Consider the following 10,959-nt stretch of genomic DNA (forward strand, 5'->3'; position numbering starts at 1 on the left):
TAACGTCGTTTAAAGGTAAACTATAGATTGTATTGGTTGAGAATTTTTTTTTCAAATGCATATAATTTTTTTTGTATAGTTTTGTTTTGTGTGGGATTTGGCGTTATTGCCTAATTTGCTGGGGAGGCAATGCTATAATTAATGGAAAGGTATTAATAAATGTATTAGTCCGTCGTGTACAAATGATGTGGTTGTTGTATGTTCTCATTACATGAGTGTTTTGCATGTTGTTTCTATGTATAACATGCAGTTAAAGTATGAGTGTGTTACATTTAGAGTTAAATTACAGTAACGTTTATTGTTAAACTAGTACTTACAGATAAAATAAGATTTATATTTAATGGTATATTTGTATCCACATTAATACTATACAAAATATATGTTGTTTACAACATTAATGCATTTTATAAATAATATCCTACTTCGGTTCTGAAATTATTGCATCACATTATTTGTTGATGTTGTTATGCTCCTTTTAAATCTGTTACTTACCCGCCTTATCTTCTTGGTCACTGCTCTTGTAGTCTAAGTATCTGCATTGGCTCTATGTTTCTTTGAAAGACACTAGTACGTTATTATCGCTGGGATGCTTGGAGAAACAGTGGGGTAAATGACTAGCAGTCATTTGCATTTCAAAACTCTATCTTTCTATATTAATGATACATATCAACCGCACTATCACGAGATTGGTTTATATTATCTTAAAGGAGGTCTTTAGTGGGGTTTATCCAGGTACTGAGATGAATAAAATGGAGTGTTGACATTCCTGAATGCGAAACTTGTTTAATCTGCGTCTGCTCGACATGAACTTGAATTTTATAGCCTTTGCTCAAGTGGCAAAAGGTAAATATGGGTACAAAGGATGCATTTTCGGCTAAGTATATATTATGTTGAAGACCACTCATCTTTACCTTGAGTGACTACTATGCAGTTTATATGTAATACTTCAAATGAATAGTTTCGACCTCCCTCAAGTTTTCCCCAGAAAAGGCCACGTAAACAACTTTCAGTTGTTTTGCAATGAAAAGAATCACTGTATGTCAAATTCTGTTCAGGTTGTTGAAAACATCGACGTCGCTATGTTAGTAGATGACATGTGTTTTGTATTGTCTTGGAATAAACAGAAAAGATTACAGCAAATATTCTTGTTGTAGAAATAATACAACTTTTTTTTGCAACATCTACCAAGGACTTCAAGAGACAGTCAAAAAATTGCTATTAACTGCTGTTATTTCTTCTTTGCACAAGAGACCTACCAGTAATTTGGCAGGTGAAATATCAGCAGATCACGTTCTTTGCATTCAAACTGGTAGATTGTTGCAAGGGATGGTGGTTTAAGATTAAAACTCGTGGAGAATTTACCAACTTTGCTTAGCTTTGTATTTTAGAGACATCCACAAACTGAAGGTATGCGACTTTTTGCACTTCCTTAAATCATCATAAACCTCCCTGTTGAACTTTACAAGGTACCTAGGTATAGCTTTGTGGACGCTGAACGTTGGGAGACGTTTTAAATTACGGTCATTCTATTATGGTGGCTGGCTCAAGTTGGATGAGCAGACTCTTACCTATCACTGTTTTTGTTATTTTTATGGTCTTATTGTCCTATTTGTAAGTAATTGTGTATTTTGCTTTATAGTACTTTTCATTAGTCTCTTTCTCTGTTTTCTCAGGGAGCACTCCGTCAAGCCCGCAAGGGTATATTGTTTCCCTTCCTTCACTTCATGTATCCTTCACTATGCTACTTCATGTAATTTGCTTGAAGTAAAAAGTGATAAACATGTTGTGAAAAAATTGAGATAAGATGAAATAAAGAATTGAATTTTACTATGTTTGACATTTTAAGATGTATCTTCATCTATTCCTTACTTGACTGAATGCATCCCCTCCCAGTCACATTCCTGCGTGTACGTGGTATCGATAATAAAATATTGTTTGTAATAATATTTTAATGTAACCATAATCATAAAGCAAAAAATAGACACACTCGGACAATTATGACACATCATTTTCAAATTGTATTCATGATGTAGCCAAAAAAAATACGAAGTTGGTTCGATATCGCAATGTTAACAAATGAACTTTACCGTTGGTAAAATAAAAATTATAAAGTTCTAAAGGTCTCCACGTTAATGATAACGAGCTATCCGATGTAAAAAGATTTTTGAGAATCGTTTGTATTTACTGCATTGAATGAAGTACACACCAAGAAATAAGCTTGAAGATTAGTTTATAATTCAGTACCGATATAAGAACGATGTTATATTTGTCGTGAGCTCTGTGACATTTGACACAACATATGATGCTAAATGTAACGTTTTCCCGTTTTCTTCAGACAAACGCTAACAGTGTGTGCTATCTGCGTATGCACTAAGTGAACCTGAAAAAATAGACAATAGGCACAATAAAACCTTTACCTACGCAACAAATTCACATTACCATCATTTAGTTTTAGCGTTGCAAATCAATTAACAGGTATAAATGTATGTCTCTAATATGTGGCATTTATCGGTGATTCAGGGATATTTTAATGTTGGGGAAGAGAAACTGAACCAAATCTGAACTGAACCAAATTCTGAAGGCAAGGGCGTGTTTAATGGTAAAGGAAGAGAACGTGATTTTTCTCGGTTAGATTAAGATTACTCGTTTAGATAATTTGGTTGAATGCAGTTTAAAATTTCGAGACATAATAAACAAAAATAAAAATAAACGTAAACGTAAACGTAAACCATAGGTGATGTTAACGAATCGATTATTGAATCAATGTTTTTGATATTACATCGTGAAATGTACATTATTTTGCGGTGATAGGACCCATAGTTCCAAAAGTATTTTACTCGATGATAAAGAGGAAAGGACAGTCAAGCATATTATCCAAGAAGCGTATAATGGAAGAAGCGTATGATACATTATATTTCATATATGGTGTCATTCGACTTGGGAATGGAATCTTGAATAAACATGTTAGGTAAAACAAGACGTAACGACAATTTTGAACAAAAGCTTGGTAAATAAACAGAGATTTTTGATGATAGGATAAATATACATCATATTGAATCACGATGTAAAAACATATTTAATGCATTTATAATGTACTATACGTTATTTACAAAATAAGTTATAAATACACAGAGCCCAGAGCGCTAAACAATTAATATTAAATGCCATGGCTAAAGTTAATGGCTATTTTTTTGAGAACAAATATTTCAAAAGATATTGTAAGTATCCTTAAAATTCAAGGCCTGTATGTCTTCAATCGGTTTGACACATCAAACAAGCACGTCGGTACTGTGGTTATCACAAGTTACAGATATTAGATCTTTAACATATTCTTTCATCATTTTTAAAGATAACCATTTCTTTCAAAGTAGAACATTTATCTTAAACTATCGTTATTTTTTGTAAGCCCTTTAATAACCGGATTAAACGTATACACAGGATACACAAACAATAAATTTCATGAATGCTAACGGAGAAATAAAGGATTTTCCAGAGTTCCAAGTAACACAGTACTTACTATAAAACTAATTGTTCCCAACAGTCTACATTAACTCCGTGATATCAATGAGAGCCTACACAAAAAGTTAGAAAACGTGGCGTCCAAGTGTGAAATATTTTCACTTGAAAGATCTGATTTTACTCTGCTACTGCCACCAGTCGGGCAGAACCAAACATGATCTGTGAAACAATAAATAATAACATAATATGATTTATTGAGGTACGTGAATCATTGTTGTTTGTTGCCAAAAATACATTATCATATATAGATGGGAAGTCAGCGAAGCCCTGAGTAGTGGAACGATCTCTGTCAAACAAAAATCGTTAAACACTACTACATATCGGAAACCAGTCTCGATAGAGTTTAAAAGTATCTACGGATTTTACTTACGTCGATCAATTTGCGCTACTGTGTAAATTAAGTAAAAATATTACAATAACACCGATACTAATGTTCTTATTGTTGGCCTTATACCACTATAAATTAATAGCTTTTTGCATAACAAAACAATTATCTTAACTTCATTTCGCTATACATTCACTGTGCTGATGAATCTAAATATAGATTACTTGAGTGTTATTAACTGTTTTGCATTATAATAAGTGATCATCCAACGATTACCTTGTCATCTAGTTTGTTTAACTTCCAATTTTCATTGTTTGGTTTTCGCTAGGCCAAAATGTACTAAAATTAATTTTTACTTTTATGAAACGTATTGTGATTCATTTAACATTTGACGTCTACAAACATGTTTGCCGGACTTTTATTACACAATATATTTAATGCATTTCTACTTTAGATTTCCTTAAAACTATGTAAAGATGTCTCTAGATATACTACTTTTATTACTTTTTTACAACGATAAGTTTGATTTAAGTAGTGGTAATGTGTGAAATGACAGCTAAATTCCCTAATGGGTGTCTTTAAAAGCATATTTAAGTAATGTCATGGTATTATTCCTAAGACCAAATTCACAAAAGTCGTTGTACTGAACAGCACTGTACACGCTTACTAAATATACTTTAAACCTTTAACATCTACAGACACGTCCACGAGCTCTCACTTGAGAAGAGGATAAAAGTCAATCCACAAGCTTGGAAGATCATCAAGACAATTAGAGGACGCTCTCAACCGCTAAGTTGACTCGACAGATAACTAGAATTAATGTCGCTGTTAATAAAGGCACAGAGAAAGATGTCCTAGATTTCTCGTCTGTAACCGATGTCAATAGCAAATCAAAGTTACGTCGAATAGCTCGGAACCTGTTTATTCCTTGTTTTAGTTTATTTGATTTGTTGTATCCCAATACATGGAATAATTTTTTTCAACTCTTTGGCATTTACCAACCAAGTCTCATTTACCATATTGCACTTTAGTTACTGTATTCAAACTTTGCTGTAAATCCGTTAGTTTATGCAGTAACTTCACCTCAATACAGGAATGAAATGCTCAACATAATTTATCCTTGGAGGATGACCAAGTTGAACAAAGCCATTCAAAAACATATTACTCTGACTTCCTTGTAGGCAGCAAAAATTGAAAAACTTGTTTAAGATGTTAAGATGTTGAGAATAAGCATATCTTGCAGATACGTCTTGTTAATAAAATTGGTCTTACCACTTTTCGATTGATTTGAAGCTCGAGAATTGAAGATCTTCAAACTTCGGTATAGTGGTTGGTGTTAATGCTTTTCCTAACATGATTGAGCCAGATCGTAAGATAAATGACACTCGTGACGGTAATTAAATTGGAAGTAGGCCTAAATTTCAAACTTTTTGAAACATGTGCGGGGTTTGGAACACATCAATACTTCAACGAGAGAAACACTACTCTGTACAGTATGGCTAATATATTAAACATATCTACATAGTAGACATCTACCGTATTGGGGAAACTCTGCGTTGCATCCCACCGTTTCTGTTGATATAAAACAAATCATATGAAAGTCTCGCACACAATAAAGAGGTAACCAATTTGGTAGATTTATGCCGTCAAAACATTAAAATAATGTCAACTGTACCTTTCACAAGCTTTATTATTTAATTAGCAAAGTATAAATGTGGTATATAAACGAACACGTGATACATCGTCAACCTCTACACACTCAGCACTAACCTGCCTTGCCTTGCTCCAAGTTTTTTTTCATCGAAGATTAATTGAAAGCTTTTATACTTAGTTAAACGGAGAACATTTTGGGAAAAGAATTCCATGTTTCATTTCTGCCATAAAGGCCGAAGTAGTTTCTTAATGATATACATGGTAAATAGTTATAATATATTACTTACTTGTACATCTTATATTAAGTTTATACTTTATGCCAATGGGAAGGATATTGACTCGAACATCGCTTAATAAACTTTCAAAAGGAAAATGAACTTAAATCGAAGATAGCCCACATGGAGTATTTGCCGATATTGAAGTAGAAAGCCCATTTGTTTTGCCCTCAAATGTTATATTCCTCAAATGGTTTAACTACCATTACCTATCTCGTTCTCCTTTTATTTTGTAAAAAGAGAAAGCTAAATAAAACAAAAACTGGCATAATATGTTGCATTTACTTTGACCAATCAGAGTGAAGGTAATTGAACATTTGACCTGTCTTGACTTTTTTGACTAGCTTCTTATTTAGCAACATCTGATATTTGAGTTACCAAATGACTCGCTTACGTTTGTGTTTGTCTTTCCTTCCGTAACTCGATATAGTCGTCTTACCGGAACTCATGATGTTTGAAATCCTTGTTCTAAGACTGCTTGGGACTACTCAAGAATGAATAACGTGTCCATTACCATGGATCACGGCATAACCGACTATTGTACCGTCAATTTGGTTAATGGTTCCAACAAACCTACGAACCTTTTGTATACAACATGCATGTAGAAAGTCAAATGGTATTTCTAGCTCAAAATTTGTAGGTCATTGAATCTGAAAACGGAAGTGTGGATAAACAAGCTAACATGGCGTGCTTGCCAATACTGGCCAAGGAAGGCCGTTCTGTTCTCAAGTGTTATCTCCATCCAATTGCATTACCACCACTAATTATATTATCTACATTTATGTTGGTATAATGGAAAGAAAGTTAATTTTACCAGATCCATTCAACTGGCAACGAACTGTTTACTCTGCATCGCCAATTTCCTGAGAGAATGTTCATTTTGTTTTACAAGTTAACTAGTGGTTATTATTATCGTCGTTATCTCATTTAATTAGAAACTTCGCGTAATGATGTAATGTTTGTTAAGACATTTTTAGTGGGCGCACTCCAACTGCTGGCTGAAAATTCAATACAATATTTGAGTCCGTCCCATGCGTACGCGCGTGTTCAGCTCGATGAAATCAATGAGAACATTGATTTGTTAGGAGGCAACTCCAAATAGATATTTGTTGTCCGAAATGTGTTACTAACTGACTCTTTTCGGAACCGTGGTTCCAAGACTGTTAGGGAATACTCAAACATGAATGACGCTTTGATCTTTACGGATCACGGTATAACTTATTCCTGCAGTGCACATTGTGCAATGGTTCATATTGCGACAAACAAACAATCCTGACTTATAGAGCATGCTTGATTTATAAAGACTCAAAGACAGTCTCCATCATTCTTGTGGTATTGACTGTGCAAACTATCCTAGAGAACACAAATGATGCAAATCTAAAGAAAGTACTATTTAATGTCTTCATCTTAAACCTTGTCATAGCATATTTATTGGTAGAGAATATCTTGATGACTTTATTGTTTCTACCTTGTCATTTTGGATGGTTATAATCTAATCAGACTCTACATTGTATACGCTATGACCGCTTAAGAGTGATCGTTGATCCAAATGCAAACTGAGATCAAATGAAAAATGAAAGTTAAAGCAAACGAAAGTGGTATGCGTAGTTCGTAAACTTTAACGTTTTCTATTTGGATAGCAAACAAACGTCCGACTCTGCTTATATTTTTTTGCATTCGGGGAATAGCAGAACATCCTGTTACTGGTTTTCTTTTTCTTTGTATTACATAATAGTTAAAAGCGATCGAATGCCAATAAATGTGCAGAGTATCATACAAAAGTTAAATCGGAATAGTTTAGTTTAGTAGTAAAAAGGGATCAGGGGGGACACTCAAGTCCCCATCAAGGACCCTATAGGAGAGAAAAGACGCAAAATACCAAACCCGATTACAATGCTTGTGCAATGCAGTCTTAAACCCATTCACACTATTTTCAAGTACAACTTTCTCATGCAAACCGTTCCACTCATTCACAACTCTAGTAGAAAAAAGGTATGCCGAATATTAATCCAACGTTATGACTTTTGGAGTTTAAGACAATGACTTCTAATACAACTACTATATATGAGCAAATATGTAAACGTCAGTGAAGTATAAACTGTCAAAACCATACAAAATCTTGAAAACCTGAATCAAGTCACCACGTAACCTCCTAAGCTGCAGTGTGGTGCAATTCAGCAGCTGTAAACGCCAATAATAAGGAACAGCTTTTAGGAACTAATCTGCCTAGTAGCCCTCCTTTGGACCTTTTCGAGTACTTCCTTATCCTTAGCAAAATACGGATTCCAAGCTTGCACATCATACTCCAGAGGAGGCCTAACCAACTGCTTATAACGCCTAACTATGTCCTCTTTCGGAAAACTGAAGTTTCTCTTGATCATATCTAAAACTCTATTACCTCTTTTAGCGGCTTCGAGACAATGTTAAGAATGTTGCAGGGATGTAGATACCTAGGTCTCTTTCAACAAATTACCTCATGTAAATCTTCGCCATTACGAGTGTACGTATTGTATTGGTTACTACTACCACTTTGCATCACCTTGTATTTATCAATATTAAAAAAAATAATTTGCCAAACCAATATCCAGATCTATTTGAAATTTCTCAGAATCGCTTTGGAAGAGACCTCCTAATACAGAATGTTGTCTTGTTGGTTGTGCACGCAATATCCCCTGTATACAAAATACCTGAGCTCTTCTGTAATATGTTCTGAATCGGTTCAGGAAATGTCAAACAGGAAAGGAAGCCAGTGACACACGTGCCACCCTCATACCCCACCACCACCCCTTCACCACACTAACTAGAAAATAGAATACAAACGGTTGGGAATATTTTGCTCGATATAACATAGGCAGTTGATAGTCCACATCCATTCCCTTGCTGTTCCCTATCTTTGTAATGTTTGAACCAATATATATTATGTAGGTTCTATCCAAAAATATGGGAAAATGCTTTGAGCAATTGTCTTAAGCACAAGCAAGTACCAGAATACATGTAACACATCGTGTGATGTTCTTCAAACGTGACGCTTTATCAACAGTACAGCAACGAACAAAGACAGAATTGACATGCTCTGTAAAGAAAATTATGGCGTTATGAATGAACGTATTTGTGCTAGTTCTTTGGGGGGGGGGGTCGTTACACACACGCGTGCGCAAAGTCACTGTTATTTAAATTCAGTACCATTATTGATTTGCTACATTCTTCTTTGCAAACCCAAATGAACTTTCAGACTAGGTCAAGGAGAAAGTTATTTGAAACAATGCAACATTTCAAACAATTTCAAACATTGAAACAGAGACATGCCAAAGTACACAAACTGATCTCTACGTAAATATGTTGCGGATACGGTAAAAATACTAATAGTTGCAGGCTGGTTTGTCGAACACTTTACGTTTATATTACTTGTAATCAGTTTTCCAATATTATAATCAAATTTATACGGATTCCGTGTCTGTTACTCTATACAAAACATAACGAACCTGGTTTGTATTGTTATATAACTCTGCTTAAGTAGTGATATACCCGTTAGTCTTCTTGCTGTCTGCTTTGACGTGGAACGTTTTTCCTGATTATATTCTTTCGTCATGTGTCAAAATATTGTTCTAATATAATGGTGTCAGCTGATAGCAGTTGAGAGAAGCGGGTATGTATGAAGTATAGGCGTCCTAATTTGCCTAATGGTCCATCATGTACAGTGAGCTATTAAATTTGTCGCTCCTGTTGCCATATTGATTAATACATTGACTGTCAATTCCAAAAAAAAGTTTAAGGAGAATATAATTAAAATATTAACTCTTAAGAGTTCAAAACAAAGAGGAGTGTCATTTTATGAATAAGAGAATAGCCTTTGCCATTTAAAGTTTGCATGCATAAAGTCAATTAAAATAATTAACGATAACTAAATGAATTTAAAAACAAATGTAATGAATAAATAAAAACTTGTCCTTCCATTGAGGAGGCAGTTGTGACATTTCGTTAAAACCGCAGAACAAAATATTTGAATCTGTTTATGACTTTCCAGTGCTTCAATTCATATCCAACGAGGAGAAGTTATATAACTATATATTTGTTATATTCCAAGAAACGTCACTTATAATTATTGACAGTGTTACATAGGATTTGTTTAGTTATTTCCTATCATATACTTTTTTGAATTATTATGGTTATACTACAGAGAAATCATACGCTGTTGTTGGCACGGTGCATATACCGGTACATCCATTGGACGAGTTTTACCTCAATTTCGCTAAAGAATTGAAAAACGTTAAAATAATCATCACTACAATATCAAATATTTGAATGAAATTAATGACTTTATTTCAATGAATTATTTGTTCACTTCTAAACCATCAAAGTCATCTATCTTATTTGTTTGTTTGTTAAATTCACGTACTTAGAGATGTAACGAGCCTCAGGCAAGTTATTCCAATCACACAAATAAGAACCAATCCAGCTCCAATCGTTGAGATCCAATCCACTGATTCACCAAATAATAAAATCTGAGCAATATACGATAAGGCTAAGGACAGTGCCATAGAAAGCCCTACGGACTTAATGTCTCCTGTCTCGATGACTTTGATTGCACAAATAAATTGTCCTACGCTGAAGAAAATATAACCAATGCCAACTAGTATTGCTTCCCAATTGTTTGGTAGTAACCAATCGGATTCAAATGTTGTCCATATTCCGGCCAGAAACATTCCAAAGAAACCATGAAGAGATGACAACAGGACAAAATAGAGAGAATTCCGTTGTTGTAACTTTCGAACTAATACAGGCCAAACGGATAGGCAAATGGCTGCTAACAACAACATGATCACTCCGAACTCTCTTTCTTGGTAATGAAGGGCCTGCGTCTCCTCTTTTCCAAATATCACAGTTAGCCTTGTCACTAAAACTACACCGATGACGTCGAACGACAATACTATCACATCATAAAAGGATAGTTCCTCATCCAAAGCGAAATGGCCAATTATACTTACTAGAAAAATGTTACTTCCAAATAAAACGGCAGACGAGTCACCTATACCGATATAATTTAAGCTAGAAACATTAAAAGCATAAGGAAGGATACCTATAACACTGCATGCTATATATAGGCAGAGATCACACGTATCTAAAGTAGATGCACTTTCCCATTCTATAAAAGGCGTCAAACATACTATAGCAGCGCATCTTGCTAAT

The sequence above is a fragment of the Apostichopus japonicus genome, chromosome 17, assembly GCF_037975245.1.
Source record: "Apostichopus japonicus isolate 1M-3 chromosome 17, ASM3797524v1, whole genome shotgun sequence".
NCBI classification, from domain to species: domain Eukaryota; kingdom Metazoa; phylum Echinodermata; class Holothuroidea; order Aspidochirotida; family Stichopodidae; genus Apostichopus; species Apostichopus japonicus.